Genomic DNA, 16,073 nt, shown 5'->3' on the forward strand with positions numbered 1-16,073 from the left:
TATGTATAATACAATTTGTTTATGTAATTACTATAAGTATTTACAATTTGTTTATGTATAATATATGTATATGTGTGTATATATATATACATATACATATATTGAATAACATGAATACTTTGAGCTACTTAGTCTAGTGGTAAAATATAAGAGTTTGGAGAGTAGGTTAGTGGTTCAAATCCTAACAACAACATATATATTTAGAAGTCTTTGATTTGGCCTTGGGTCTAGGGCTCTTTAAATTCTACAATTATTTTTAGTTTTGTTTGTTTCTACAAATTCTATAATTATTTTATATTATTTTAATTTTTATAATTTTTTATATTTATAGTTTACATAATTACAATTGATTAATAATATAATTTTTTTTATCAAAATTGTGTTTATTTTTTGCATTGTATTCGTCAAAATTTAAAAAAATTAAAATTTTTTAAATAATAAAGAAACCGGGCCGGCCCGGAGCCCGACCCGAAATTAAAATTTTTTAAATAATAAAGAAACCGGGCCGGCCCGGAGCCCGACCCGCTTGGGCCCGGGCTCCGGTTTTGCCCTGCTTGGGCCCGGTTTTTTAGGCCGGCCCGGCCTAGATGGACATCCCTACTCGAAGGTACTAAAAGCCCCCCAAGACTTCAAATGTCTGAAGAAAACAAGTAAAAAAATGCATATCTATGGAGATATACTGGACTAATCTACTTGAGGGTAATGGGCTCTGTTATAGGCTGCAAGTTAACCAAGTATTACTCAACACTTAGGAAGCTGACACATCTCTCATTCCACGCTTAATCAGAGTACTCCAGCAACCGACTGCTTGAATTGTTCTAGCGGTCGACTCCATCGGCTGATAACTTGCATGGCCGACAAGAAAGACGACACTTGTAGACCTATTCTCAGCCCACAAGCTTCCACACTCAGCCTATTATTTTAGCCGACAACTCGCGTGACCGACTAAAAAGAAGGTGTTTGTCGGCTTTCACAACAGCGAGCCTCAAAGCTGGTCATTTGAAGGAGCTTGAGGACCCAAACACCATCATAATCTACCTACAAACACCTATTTGATAATTGGCATCAACAGGCTCAAAATGATTGATCATGTTTAACGATATATTTATCCATCTAATTTTTAATGTGAATTTAAATCTAACGTCATGTATTTGTTAAAATAACTCATGCTTGCCTGAATGAACGTTTGATACTCCAAATAAACCTCTACTTTCATTCAGATAGAGGCGAGTTGAACTTGCACACAAACAAATGACTAATGAAAATAGCATATCGAATCATATAAGTGTTGCGCCCGGCGGAAGCGTGTACAATCTCTAACGAGTCGGTAAGAAACGCATGAAGAATCACAAATAAGTGCAGTCCACAATAGAACGACCAAAACCAATCACAAACACAGAGAATTTACGTGGTTCGACAATTTGCCCCACGGGGAGAGGATGAGGATATTTCACTATATGAGGAGAAATACAATGAGTTACAACTCTCTCAAACGCTCAAAATAACCCTAACCAAAAGATCTCCCTCACCAACAAATAATCTCCCTCTCAAAGTGCTCAAAAGTCTCAAATTTCTCTGATTAACGCCTTTCGCTCAATCCTAAAAAAAACAGACCATGAATCAATTCAGCCGAATTAACCGCTATCGGTCGACCGAAAAACTCAGTCAACCAATTGGGTAGATCGATCGACTGACCAGAACGATGTTTTCCAACCCTGTAACATGCACGCTATCGGTCCACTGATACTGTTCATCATTCGACCGAACAGAGACATTTTCTGTAGCTTCGAATTTTCCTATATTCAGTCGACTGAGTTGTATTTTCGATCGACCAACCATGTCGTTTTCACAATAAGAAGACATGAGGTATACACAGTGGCGTAGCCAGGATTATTTTTTGCCCTGGGCGAAAAATAAAGGTGATCTACGAGTATGAGGAGCTCAGTGAAAGAGAGGAGGGAGACGCAAGAGAGGGAGGAGGGAGAGGTTGTGGGAGAGGCGGAAGATCAGGTAAATGCTCAACAAAGTTGAGGAGAGGAAGGAAATGAGGAAGAAGAGAGGAGAAGCGGGGAGGAGGGAGGGTGATAACTTAGGGCAAGACTGTCCAGGGCAAGAATACCCTGACTACGCCACTGGGTATACACATTTGCATAGGAGCATGGAAAACGTCCATAACCCTTGAAGCCTCCAAAGAGGCGGGCATTAATTCAGCACCGATCGATGGATTTGTCAACTCCACCGACATGAAACCACAATGAGAATGGGGTAAGCTCACTTTTTTGAGACCCTCAAGGGACGATAGACTCCTATGCATAGCATGTTTGAGGACCCCACCACAGATGAAACCATTCTATCCTTCTCACGTGGTCTGTTTATAAAAGACAAGGGAAGAAACTATTTATGTATAAGGGTAAAAATTCACTGTCTTTTTTTATCTCTCAAATATTAATGAGTCTGTAGAGAGTGAGATCTCACTGACATCGTTGTGCCCTAAGAGTAGTCGCTAGAGACAAGATTCAGTCACGTGTGCTCTTGTCACACGTGGGCTTTTACTTGTTCACTGACATCCTTTCCCTTAACCTTTGGCTCTTGTCCCTTATCTCGAATCTTAATTACTTCACCCTGCTAACTATATAATTTTCTTAGAACTAATATAAAAGTATGATCTCTCTCTCTTGCTGTAACTTTAAAGTTTTTTTTGTAATGGTTAGAAATTAGGGGTATTTTAAAATGGTATTAGAACAATACATGTTTAAATCTCATCAGTTATGAATTTAAAATAAATTTTTTAAAATTTGACATTGTTGTGTGAGTTTATGGTTCAGCATATAAAAATAGACGCCCCCTGTAATGACATATTCCTCACCACCAGATTTCGCACATCAAATTCTGCAGATTACTTCTTATTTTATTGTCATCAACAACATGAAAATCTCTTTAGGAATAATATAATAAAGTGAGAAAGATGCTGAGGAGATTTGTTAAGTACAGAAAATTGATAAACAAAATATACATAAAGATAAAGAACACGCGGAAAAGTACGTGCACCGAGAAAAATGATAAGAGAGAAAAAATCAAAAAACAAAAAAGTACCGATTCAGTTCTCTTAGACTCTTAAGTCAAGTTGTAATATATGAATTAGTTATAAAACACCTTTTTTCTTTTCTCTCTCTAATCATTTTCGTTCTTACAACTTTGCTTAAGGAACGTACAGTGATATTTTTTTAGCGAATGAGTAATGATCCTTTTAGATACAGGTTTGATTTTGATGGAGTGATTAAGGCATTAATCTCTCAACTGTAGAACAATAAATGGAAAAAAAAATCCAAATTTCTTTCAGAACACACCTTAAATTAAGTTTAGCCTGATAGAAAGTCTGTATGAACAAATATAGAGTGGGAACCTTACTCTTAACTTCACGTTTATAAGCTCATGTCCGAATATTTATACACCAAACTTTCTTTTTTGTTAATTTAATATACTTAACTTGTAAACTATATATGTTTAGTTTATTGGCTGCCGATGACCAATGGAAAGATATCATGATCTAATACAAGCTGGGTGAATCAAAAGAATGTTTTAAAACTTCACTAGACTATACAAATGCGGGAGAAGGCAGAGGTATCTAGTATATAGATGGGGCGGTGGTCTACATAAATAAATATTTATTTTTGTAACTTATATACAGCAATTGAGGTGTATAAAAAGGGCACGATTTTTTTTCTTGTCTGAAAATAGGACCGACCCACGTTTTCCACTCATGACATGACAAGATAAGAATATTCGAATGTCTTGTAGTTATAATTCTCTAAACTTTTTCTTCCCTTACTATTTCTTTAAAGGGCTTGGTTGGTTGTGTTTCTTAGAAATCAAAGGAAACGAAAATTGGGGCGAAACCATCAGATTGTTTCCTCCCATTTCATAAATAAAAACTCAAAAACTAAATTTTCTAAAAATAAGTCACATCATTCAATAAGATCATCTCATCTTATCTTTTTTCTAATTTTAAAATATGAACCAAATATTTAAAAAATATATTATTATAGGAAATAGATTTTCTACCCTCACAAAAAAAAAAGAAAAAAAATTGAAAATCGTAAGATGAGTACTAAAATAGGCTTTTGCAAAATAACGACTAAAAAGTTTTGTAGTGTATTGTTAGAATATAAACTTATAACCATGAATCTATGTCATAACTTTGAAGTTTTGGTATAGTGACATAGTCCTTTAAGATAGCATCAAAACCGCACCTATTAGAATCTCGCTAGCCATGAACTTCTATACATTAAAAAAAAAAGACATTATCGCATGAGTCTAGAATTTTGCCCTAAAAGGGTAATGCGCTTGTTCAAAGTCTTTGCTCTAGTGGCAATGTCCTTTAAGACTTATTATATATACCAATGAAAAAATTGAAAATAGAATAATGGAGCCTGAAAAGTCATGTAAATTGATGTAAATGTAATTGCAATATGTATATCTATTACGTATAACTATAGTTGCAGCAACTCTTGTTTTGATGCTTACAGGATGTCGGTTTAATTAAAGTTGCCACTTAAAATATTGTTCGTAGCTCAAAAATATCGTACCTTTAATGAATCATGTTCAATTTGATAAATTATACTTTTTATAAAAGTGTGAGCTTGAGAAAAATACTCTAACACTCAATAGTACATTTGAACCTTTTGCATATTACATGTTATGTTATGGTGTTTTCAATCGCTAAAGTGTGACCATTAATTGCCAGCAACGGGCATGTGTACGTCTACATGTAATGCCCCAATCAAATTGGCGGCCAAAGACAAGCAAGGGTGAACTTGTCAGCTCTCTTGTTGAAGACGACTCACTAGGAGCCCATTCGACCAGCTATTCGATACCATTACGGAGTCGACTCGAAAGACGTTACTTCTCGGCTAAGCCAAGAGACGACTTCAGCCTCGAGCCTGTCCCACTGACAACATGTCAACATCACATTTAATGCTTGACAGATGCCATCATGCCTCTAGCCCCGATAGTCTTCATGACTCATCGGATCATGTTAGCACTGCCATGCCTCCAATCGCTTCTCATTTAATGCGGAAGTGATCACTCCCCCAATCGTCAGCCGACACCTGTAAAGTAGGTGCTAGCACAGCCACCGGCCCACACTTCTTCACTATCATCATATACTCGACCGAAGTGACCATTATACCATTATATCATCAGTATAAATAGAGGTACTATTCTAACATAGAAGAGTCTTCCCGATTCTGACTTCTAAATTTAATATTTTAAAGCAATATCTGCAAATTATATTATACTACAAAAAAGAACTCTCACAGTTCTTCATTTCCCCACTCAAGTTCATCAGCTAACTTGAACGTCGGAGATACAACAGGGGAACCAGTCCTCGTCCTCTTACGAGTTTCTACTTGTGCAGGCTCCAGCCCCTCAACTCAGAACCGGATATTCGTAGAAGGGAGCGGCACCTCATCAACCTCATCCAACAATTTTAATTGACTGTGTGATCATTAACATCAACATTACATTATGATCCTAGTCTAATAATATTATTGTTATAATTTAATCTTTCTAACTAGCAGTGTTATCTTAATCTAACAAATATAAAAACTTTCAAAATCTAAAACAGAATGCATATAGATCATTTAATTCAAAATTGAAGGGGTACATTAGTACATACTATGGGTATATTTAAAACGACATATTGAAAAAGAAATTTGAACTTTTGTCTTTTGTTTAGATTATAGCCGTGAACTACCAATAAGATGAATAGATCCCCAACTAATAAACATTAACAAATTTCAATAATTATACAATTATTATCTTATCCAATCCCCAAATCTTATGCACTAACAATTTTAAACTTATAATATTTATCCTAATATTAGGTACTAACAATTTCAAATTTAGGAAATTACACATTTGCCATCTAAATAGAATTCTACTTATAACGTAATCATTCTTTATCATATCCTAATCTTACGTACTAACGAATTCAAACTCAAGGAAATTACGCAATTGTTATCTTTTGATGTTTGCGTGGTAACTAAGTTGCACAATTATTGATCCTTTAGTTGCGAGTGTGACCTAATTGTTTGAAAATTCATATAACAACAAAAAATAAGTCAATTTATCGATGTAACCAATATACATGTAACCTAGCCTGGTTTGTGAATAATTAACCTATAAACTATATCCTTATGAAATATATTTAAATAATTAGCCTTTTAGTGCTGTGCAACTAAACTGAGAATCTTACGTTAGTTGCTAGAAAGTTAGCGTCTTTAGAAAAATATTGAACGATGGCTCCCGAAGAATTATTTATTTGTAGAAAGCACCCCAAAATTTTCTAAATTGTAAAAAACAATCATTAAAATTCAAAATTAAAAAAAAAAACTTGAGAATTCAAACCTAAAGTACAGTGAAAATATGAGAATTACAGATAGAACCATAAGTAACTTTTAATTTTCAGGAAACACCCTAAAATGTTAAGATTTTCAAAAAAAAACCTCATAATTGAAAATTAAAAAAACCATATATGATTCAATTTTGGTCTCGTTAAGAAAAAACTAGCTAAGCCTAGTTCAAATTTGAAGTTGCTCACAATTTCAAAATAGAACTAGTTTTTTCTTAACTATATAAGGTTGGTAAAAAAACTAGTTTAGAGGCTAGATTTTAAATTATTAAAAAATAAGTAAATTAGATCTGATTTTTGCCATACTAAAAATTAAATAGTGAATCAAAATTGTTGGAAACATGACATACAACACAACGGAAATTGCATATTATGTAGATTAATGTAAATTGATTAAAATCTAGAAGAGTCACTGAAACGCTTTCCGAATTTCTTCGATAACCTCTCCCAAAATCAATGCGAAATAACTTTCTCAAGAGAAAAAGCCTCCAAATAAAATCTACCAGTCACCGAAGAGGAGCAATATTTAGAGATAGGCTCTCAAAATCTATTTTCCTTTTTTTATTTTTCTTCTTCTTTTATTTTCTTCTTCTCCATAAGGCTACATATGAATCCTATAAATAGAATTGGACATGCCTTATATATTTCAATTTCAAAATAATTCTTAATTGTTTAAAACTCTATCCATGGCATTTAAAGATAGAATATTCTTTTCATAACAATTAGGATGGTAATAGAATTGTATTACATGTAAACCTCTTCTAATGACATTAATGAGACCAATTATGTCTCATATCAAGAACTAATTATTAATCAAATTAATAATATTAATTGAACAGTCAAATCCCTATCTGATCAATTGTTCATAAAAGCTCTTTCATAATATAGGATTAAATATTCGTGAATAATATTATCTTACATTCGATCCCCTCTGGTATCAATTTATTTTAGGTAACTTTATTGAGCAGGACAAATCATGTATTTGCTCATTCCTGAAATTGCAATCCCATGAACATAACTAAAAATTATTTTGAAACATCAAAATATTTTATTTTATAAGAAAATAAATTTAGAAAAAATAATTTTCAAAAATCACCCGTCGACAGGAATTTAATATCTTTATGGGATATGCATTATAAATTAACTAATAAAAATGAGTATACTGGATCCTATCTAGATATCCATCATTTCCCTAAATGAAATCTAATAACCCAACATTTCAGGTTGTACGACACTTGTAAAACAAGCTTAACCATTATATCAAAGTATACTAAATTATCAAATAAAAAATGATAACATCATCAAGTCTAAGGGACCACGTAACAACTCAAATTCTCTATCTCTTAGGTGACTCGTCCTAAAGAATCCAAATAAGGTCTTGTACTACACATATCAAATATGCGCTTATGAGATATACCCGAGGAATCTTCATTCCCGATACCTGAGTCAACCATCACATCCTATATGTCATTGTCATGCATAATAACTTGTTATAACAAAGTTATCATTTACTAGTTCTAGGTTAAGCAAAAATTTAAGAAATCTTTGAATTAGATTATATCTTCAAGCAAGTGACCATCACAGTGCATGATCTAATAAAATAATTTTTAAGGATAATATAACAATTATATAAAAGATACCCAAATAACATATGCAATAAATAAAACTTAATTAATATTCAATAAAAATGTATTGGATGTTTATGGGCATATAACACTGCTCTAGCAATCTCCCACTTGCCCTCACATCCAATCAGATACAATCCTAACTATCATTTTTTCTAAATGTCTGTCAATTTTTTTTTGTGATAACGGTTTTGTGGAAGGATTTGCAATGTTATACATTGTAGCAATCTTTTGAATCACATTTCCTGTTGTGAGTCTCTCTAACGAGATGATATTTTCTTTCAATGAGCTTAGACTTTTGATGAGCTATTTGTTGTTTAATTTGAGTAACAGCTCCACTGTTATCGCAGAATAGTGGAATAGAAAACACACTAGTAGAAACTATGTCAAGCTCACAAACAAACTTATTTATCCATACTTTTTTTTGTGGCATCACTTGCTGCTACATATTCTGCTTCTGTTGTAGAATCAGCAGTGACATTTTGCTTAACACTTCTCCAACTAAAAGTGTCATTATTGATGATGTAAACATATCCATATGTAGACGTTTTATCATCTGGATCGGATTGAAAATCAGAATCAATATATCCTTCAATGCTCATATTATTTGCATCATAAATTAAACAATAGTCTTTATTTCTACACAAATATTTAAATATAGCTTTCACTGCAGTCCAATGTTCCTCACCAGGATTGGACTGAAATCTACTTACAAGGCCAACATCATATGCTATGTCAGGTCCACTACATAACCTAGCATACATCAAACTATCAACTGCCGAAGCATATGGTATATTTTTAGAACTCTCAATCTTCTCTTTAGATTTAGGACACATTTTCTTTGAGAGCGAGATTCCATGTCTAGTAAGAAGTAATCCTTTCTTAGAATCTTGCATGCTAAACCTTCTCAGGATCTTATCCACATAAGTAGACTGTGATAATCCTATGTCTCTTTTCTCTATCTCTATAGAGTTTGAGCCCCAAAATATAGGATGCTTGACCAAGATCTTTCATAGATAACTCGTTTGAAAGCTATAATTTAACCGATGTCATCATACCTACATCATTCATAATGAGTAGTATATCATCAACATAAAGCACTAGGAACACAATGGAATTATTCTGTTATTTCTTATACACTCTAACTTTTTCAGAATTTTGGATAAAATCATATTCATTATTGTTTTATTAAAACGAATATTCCAACTCCTTGAAGCCTACTTAAGTCCATAAATTGACCGATTCAATTTGCAAACTATACTTTCTTGACATTTACATACATAACCTTCTGGTTGCTGCATGTAAATATCTTATTTAAGATATCCATTCAAGAAAGCTGTTTTGATATCCATTTGCCATATCTCATAGTCATAATGTGCGGGAATGGCTAAAAGGATCCTAATGGACTTTAATATTACAACCAGAGAAAAAGTTTCCTCGTAGTTAATACCCTCCTTTTGAGTATAACTTTTTGCCACTAAGCGATCTTTATATGTCTCTACATATCCATCTAACTCCAAATTTTTTTTTAGATATTCATTTACATCCTATAGTTTTAACCTCCAATATGTGGATCAACCAAGGCTCATACCTTGTTATGATACATGGAGTCCATTTTAGCTTTCATGACATGAACCCATTTACTAGAATCTATGTCAGGCATAGCTTTTTTGTAAGTTCTAGGATCTTCATCATCCTCTTTATTTTTCATCAAATATGTTTCATTGAGGTGCATGTACTGTGCAGGTGGATGAATGATCCCACTTGATCTCCTTATTGTAATTAGTGCATCAACAACAGATTTAGTTAATGAATCTCCATTCACTTTATCACTTGACACTCCTACTGAATCAATAGAATCTCTATCGGTGTTTGGAGTCTCTCCCACTGGATCAGATAACTCTCCTATCGAAGAAGATGATTCTTCTTCTAAAGTTATAAATCATTGACCAACAGTTTGGACTTCTAGAAAGAACACATTTCTACTAACAGTCATTATCTGATCACTGGGGTTATAAATATAATACTCAATACATTCTTTAGGATAGCCTACAAATAGGCATTTCTTTATTCTAGACTCTAATTTGTCTATTATTTATTTTCTTATACGAACAGGATAACCCCAAACCTTTAAGTGTCTAACACATGGTTTTTTTCCAGTCCATATCTCATATGGAGTAGACGAAACTGATTTGATATGAATTTTATTTAACAAATAGTTTGCAGTCTCCAATGCATAACCCCATAAGAAAGTAGGAACCTGAGAATGACTAAGCATAGCTCTAACCATATATAATAGGGTTGGGTTTCGTCTTTCAGACACACCGTTATGTTGTGGTGTTCCAGGAGGTGTCAAATTACTAACAATTCTATTTTTTCATAAATTTCTTAAACTCTTCAGATAGGTACTCACCATCTCGATCGGATCGGATGGCCTTGATACTTCTATCAAGTTTCTTTTCATCTTCGGCTTTATATTCTTTGAACTTTTCAAAACATTCTGATTTATGACGCATTAAATAAATATAGCCATATCAAGATGCATCATCCGTGAATGTTATAAAATATGAATATCCACCTCTTGCTTTAACATTTAAAGGACCACATACATTTGAATATAAAATGTCAAGAGTACATTCTGCTCTAGCACATTTTCCTGAAAAGGGTAATTTAGTCAGCTTACCTTTTAGGTAATATTCATAAGTTGAAAATTTTTCTACTTTTAGAAAATCTAGAGGATCATCCTTTATCAGCCTATTGATCCGATCAATATTAACATGACTCAGCCTTATGTGCCAAAGATAAGTTGGATTACTTTGATCAAACTTACATTTAAAAGATTTATCAACTTCAATAATATTTGTATAAGAATTAAGGGCAGTTGATATATAATATATGTTATTTTCAACTTCACAATGAGCAATAATAGAATTTTCAAACTTTATAGTAGATGTATCACCAAATAAAATAGAATATCCATTTTGACGAAGTTTAGAAACAGAAATCAAAATTCTACTAAAGGATGACACATAAAGACAATCTTTTAATTCTATTACATGCTCTTTATTCAAATACAAAAAATAAGTTCCTATAGATAATGCTGAAACTAAGGCTCTAGTCTCTATTATCAAGGCGATCTCTCCATCTTTAAGCTTTTACCTTTCCTTGTACCCCTGTAAGGAATTGCAAATATGCGAAGATGAGCCAGAATCCACACACTCTTTATAAGAAGAACAACTCACTACATTAGTCTCTACTAAGTAATGAGATGATATACCTTAAGAAAATTTATCCTTCTTTAATAATGCAAGGTAACTTTTCCAATGCCCCTTCTTGTTACAAAAGAAGCATTCATCACTAGTTTGATCTCTCTTTTCTTTCTTGGAAACTTTCTTTTCTTTTACTGGCTTTTTCTTATAAGAAAACTTTCTTTTCTTATAGTTAGACGGTCTAACAGTTTCTGTAACCATCACTATGGCTTTATCTTACTTCATAATATTCTCAACCCTCTACAACATATTGCTCAGTTCTGACAAAGTGAGATTTGGTTCTTGACTACTAAAATTCACTTTGAATTGATTAAATGATCGAGGAAGTGAAACAAGAATTGCAACAACTTTTAATTCATTATCCAGCTCGACTCCCAATGATGCTAATTCATTTTTATGCCATATCATCTTATGGACGTGGGCCTAAACTAGTGTACTTTCAGTCATCTTGGTGTTCATCAAACCGCTCATAGCGTTTTGACGTGCAATACGATTATGTTCTTCGTACAAAGCCTTAAGGCTTTTCAAGATCTCCTTGCAAGTCTTCTTTCCTTCATGTTGCTTTTGTAAAGTAGGGTCTAATGAAGTCATAATATTGCAAGTTTATGTTCAACACATTCATCATGCTCGAGAATCTCATATTTTGTTGCCAATTTTTTAGCAGGTTTGTCCTCTTTGACAACTTTTGTCAATTTTTTAGCAGTAAGGATAATAAACAATTTTCTTTTTCAATCCACATAATTTAGTCTAGTCAGCTTATAGTCATCAAGTAGCTTAGCAAAAGGACTAAACTTAGTCATCCTACACAAGCAGAATATAATAACATAAGAATCTTAATTTTATTATTGCACAATCATTACCAGGAATAAAATAAATAATGAAATTCACATTAATATGTTTCTCTCATACAAAAAATATGAACAAGAAATCCAAGCTTAATTATAAACCTCTAGATTTTCAAGATCGAATATAATTAAACAACGTAGAATAAGTCTATTCAATCATTAACAATTAATGACTTTTCTTTAATTTTGATCTTTGATGTATGACATGACTCTACTATTTTAGCAAGCATCCCAAGATATCAATGAAGTATTTACCCATTAATCCAGCTATCTTATATAAAACAGATGGCACTACCTATTTCAGTCTAGTGGTTCCATTGTACATAAAATATTTGGCATCCTTATGCGAGATATAACTAGATAATAAATTTTAACAAATCCTATCCTTTGTGGCATCAGATAAGCTAAAATATTATTATCCAAGTTATATTTTTATGATGGAAGAACTTTAGATTTATATTTATTAAATATTATTCTATCTACACTTCTATACAAATTTTGTTATCTATTTCTCTATAGTAATGGGAGGATCCAAGATTCACTGTTCATGCTACAGTAAATGCTACAGGCAAATACTGTAGTATTGTTACTGTAGCACAAGCAGGAGGATCCAGGATTTTACTGTTCGCAATACATGAATTACTGTAGCATTATAGTGTAGCACAGGTGGGGGCTGCAGTGTTTGAAAACATTATTGTAGCAGTAATAATGTAGCTCTGGCGGGATACCGTAGCATTAAAAAAATGTTACCATAGCAATTATAAAAATTGTATTTAAATGAAGAATTACTGTAGCAGAAATAAAAAAAATGGAATCTGTCATTTGTACGGGGTGCACACTAGTTTATTATAATTGAGAGAACGTGAGAGAAAATAACAACAATCAATTTTTAATAAATTCTAAACTGTTTTATTTAATAGAAGAAATTTAGAACAATTCTAGGCCTATTAGAAATTTTCCATGTATTACTTTAATCTCATAAAAATTTAAATTAAACAATTTAAAAAATAATACAACCATGTCACATGTAAAATTTAAACGAGTATTTCAAAAAATACAATAACACATTATTAATCAACAAGAGTTAAATCAATACATAAAAATAAATTATACATGTATATAGGCTTTAGAACAAATTATGTAACTGTTAAGGGTTAATTAGAAAATAATCATTACTTTCAAACGGGTTACAAAATAGATTCTAGTTTAAATAGGGGGCTGAAACTAATTTTACTGCAAAAAAAATGAACAATGATGGACTTCAGAACAGTTTTCGGGTCAAACAGAGGTCTAATAATAATTTTATAGTAAAATTGAAATTATTAGGGTTTCGGGTTTGGGTTTTGTTTATGGGTCAAACTCATTTTATTAATTTTAAATCTGATTTAAAAAACGAGTTGGGTTTAGATTAGGGTTCGGGTCAAACACATTTAATTTAAACTTCATTCTTAGTGGGGTTGGGTTCATAAACTGTTAAGAAAAATAACACATGACTTCATCATCTCCAATTAGGTTTAGGGTTTGGTAGGGATGTCAAATGGATGGTTTTAGTTGGGTCTTGTTTGTGTCATAAATGGGTGGGCACATTTATGACCACTTGACCATTTATGACCCATTTAGTATTTTCTAAATGAGTCACTTTCGTAAATTGGTGGTGTAGGCGACTAAAAATGGCTATAGGTTCCCATACGCGACTCGAGACAAAGAAAAGATGATGAACGTTGTTATCCAAGTCACAGAAACTCATTTGACGACGACAAGAACATGAAGTGAGTCAACGAACCATGCAAAACAACGAAACTTCGGAATAACGGAAACATGAATGGATCGGGAGCTACGCGTTGCTTACGAAAGACAAAGCGCCCCTCGTGTCCCATCTACTTCACATGTGATTCAACCATGGGAGCTTGTAGATCTCCTCGTTAGCTTTTGAATGCATCTTGAACCACGTAATTCCGAGATCGGACGATGAAGTTACGACGAAAACCGACACAATGTGCGGAATAACGCGTCAAGCCTCAGCGAGACACCAAGAGGTGTCTCGGCCAAGACTTGGCCGAGACACCCAAGAGTGTCTCGGCCAAGGATAGACACCAAGGAGTGTCTCGGCCCAAGGTTGGCCGAGACACCCACGGGTGTCCGCAGACCCGAAATACTGTTTTTTGGTAGATTAAAACTATTTTTTAATTGTTAACTATCTGGATTTATTTCAATTGATCTGATATCATCCAAGAACGTGGTTAAGTGGTTACAACTAAAAATAAGATCAAATCGATCGTTCTTATCCGAAGATAGGGGTCCCTAAGCCTATAAATACAGCCTCAGGGCCTTTATTTTTTCAGATCTGAAATTCTTGAGCGTTGACAAAGCCCTGCTGAATTGAGGACTGAAGAGCCACGAATTTCAGAGAGGAGGAGGAGACTTTAGCGAATTCTTCGGGATAAAGAAGAGGAGTTCGTCAGATCTGCAACCCGGTTCTTTTCCTTGAGAGTGCCCCGGTGTGGTGATCTTGAGAAGAGTAATTATCTCGCTGTTGTCGAGATAATTGCTTCGGTTTCTTAATTCTTTCGTGAATCGACGAAGTTCTGAATCTGATCTGATCGTTTGGTGGTCCACGGATATCAACATCCCCGTCACAGGCCAAGATCCCACGCAAGCAGAAGACCGATAAACGATCTCTGCGTTTGTTTTGACAAGAATTGTATTTTTATTGTGTAAGAGTCTTATAAAAAGACTATTTTTTGTACTTTTATTGTAACGACTGAAGTTATAATGATTACCTCAATGAAGAAACCAACTTTCTCCCCAAACAGGTAGGTCATGAGTGACCCAATAACCCATTTAGTTATGATGTTTTTATATATATGTAAGTTTCAGGGATCTACTTGTAAATTTTTAGGGTTTTCTATAAACTTTTAGGGGGTTTTATACAAACCTTAGGGGGTTTTCTACAAATTTTTAGGGGGTTTTTTGCAAACTTTTAGGGGGTTTCCTGCAAACTTTCTGAGGATTTCTGTAAACTTGCAGGGGGGTTTCTATAAACTTGCAGGGGTTTCTCCAAACTTTTAGGGGGTTTTCTGCAGACATTTTGGGAGTTTTCTATAAACTTTTTGGGGGTTTAAAACTGAGAAACAAATACTAGAAATAAATGAAGAATTGGCCTATTTTTACAAAGACAACTCCTTTTCAAACCAGAGATTCGCAAGAGTAAAACTTTACAAAATCAGGAAAAAATAATAATTCATGAAGATAAATACTGTTGAATGTGAGGAGGAGGATGATAATAACGGCACGTCCTCCCTCGATAGCACTTGTTCCTCAGAGAATTAGCACAAGCAATCACCTTATCCCTAAAAATAATAGCCACAATCAAAGTAACCCTAAAAAATCAAATTAAACAAGAGAAAAGAGATCAAATTACTTGACCACGGCCACGACGGAGTCAGGGTGAGCGAACTTGCAGCCGATATCGGATCACTTGCAAGAGTTTCGAGTGAACTCTTTGTAGACATCAACGGCGAGATCACTGACGTGGTGGCGATTAGAGGAGGCTTGTTTGCTATCGGAGGAGGAGTTTGGCGTTTGCGAGGAGCGATGAGGGACGAGTTTGGGTTTTGAGATCGCTCTCGCTCGCGCTTGCGAGGAGCGATAGGGTTTCGAAGAGAGAGGAATTGCAGAGAGAGGGGAGAGAAGATTTCTATCTATTGGTTTTCGGGTGGGTTATGGGTGGGTCAAGATCCGCCCATCTAATACTCATTTAATCTCTATAGAAATAGTTACCCACCCAATTAGGCTCATTTAGCTAAATGGGTTGGTTTGGGTGGGCCTCATATTGGATGGATCTGGGTGGGTTATTAGGTTTGGACCAGAATTGTCATCCATAGGGTTGGCTAGGGTTTGTGGGATGGCCCGCCGTCACCCT

At 34.0% G+C, this 16,073-nt stretch overlaps 1 long non-coding RNA gene across 1 annotated transcript; it reads right to left on the bottom strand.

Moving 5' to 3' along the window:
- On the bottom strand, window positions 11,105–15,733 carry LOC109840464. The gene is made up of 3 exons (XR_002246925.1): window positions 15,573–15,733; window positions 15,409–15,501; window positions 11,105–11,210 (listed from the first exon to the last, which is right to left on the bottom strand). It is a non-coding gene; the product is annotated as an uncharacterized LOC109840464 (long non-coding RNA).

The sequence above is a fragment of the Asparagus officinalis genome, chromosome 5 (genome assembly GCF_001876935.1).
Source record: "Asparagus officinalis chromosome 5, Aspof.V1, whole genome shotgun sequence".
NCBI classification, from domain to species: domain Eukaryota; kingdom Viridiplantae; phylum Streptophyta; class Magnoliopsida; order Asparagales; family Asparagaceae; genus Asparagus; species Asparagus officinalis.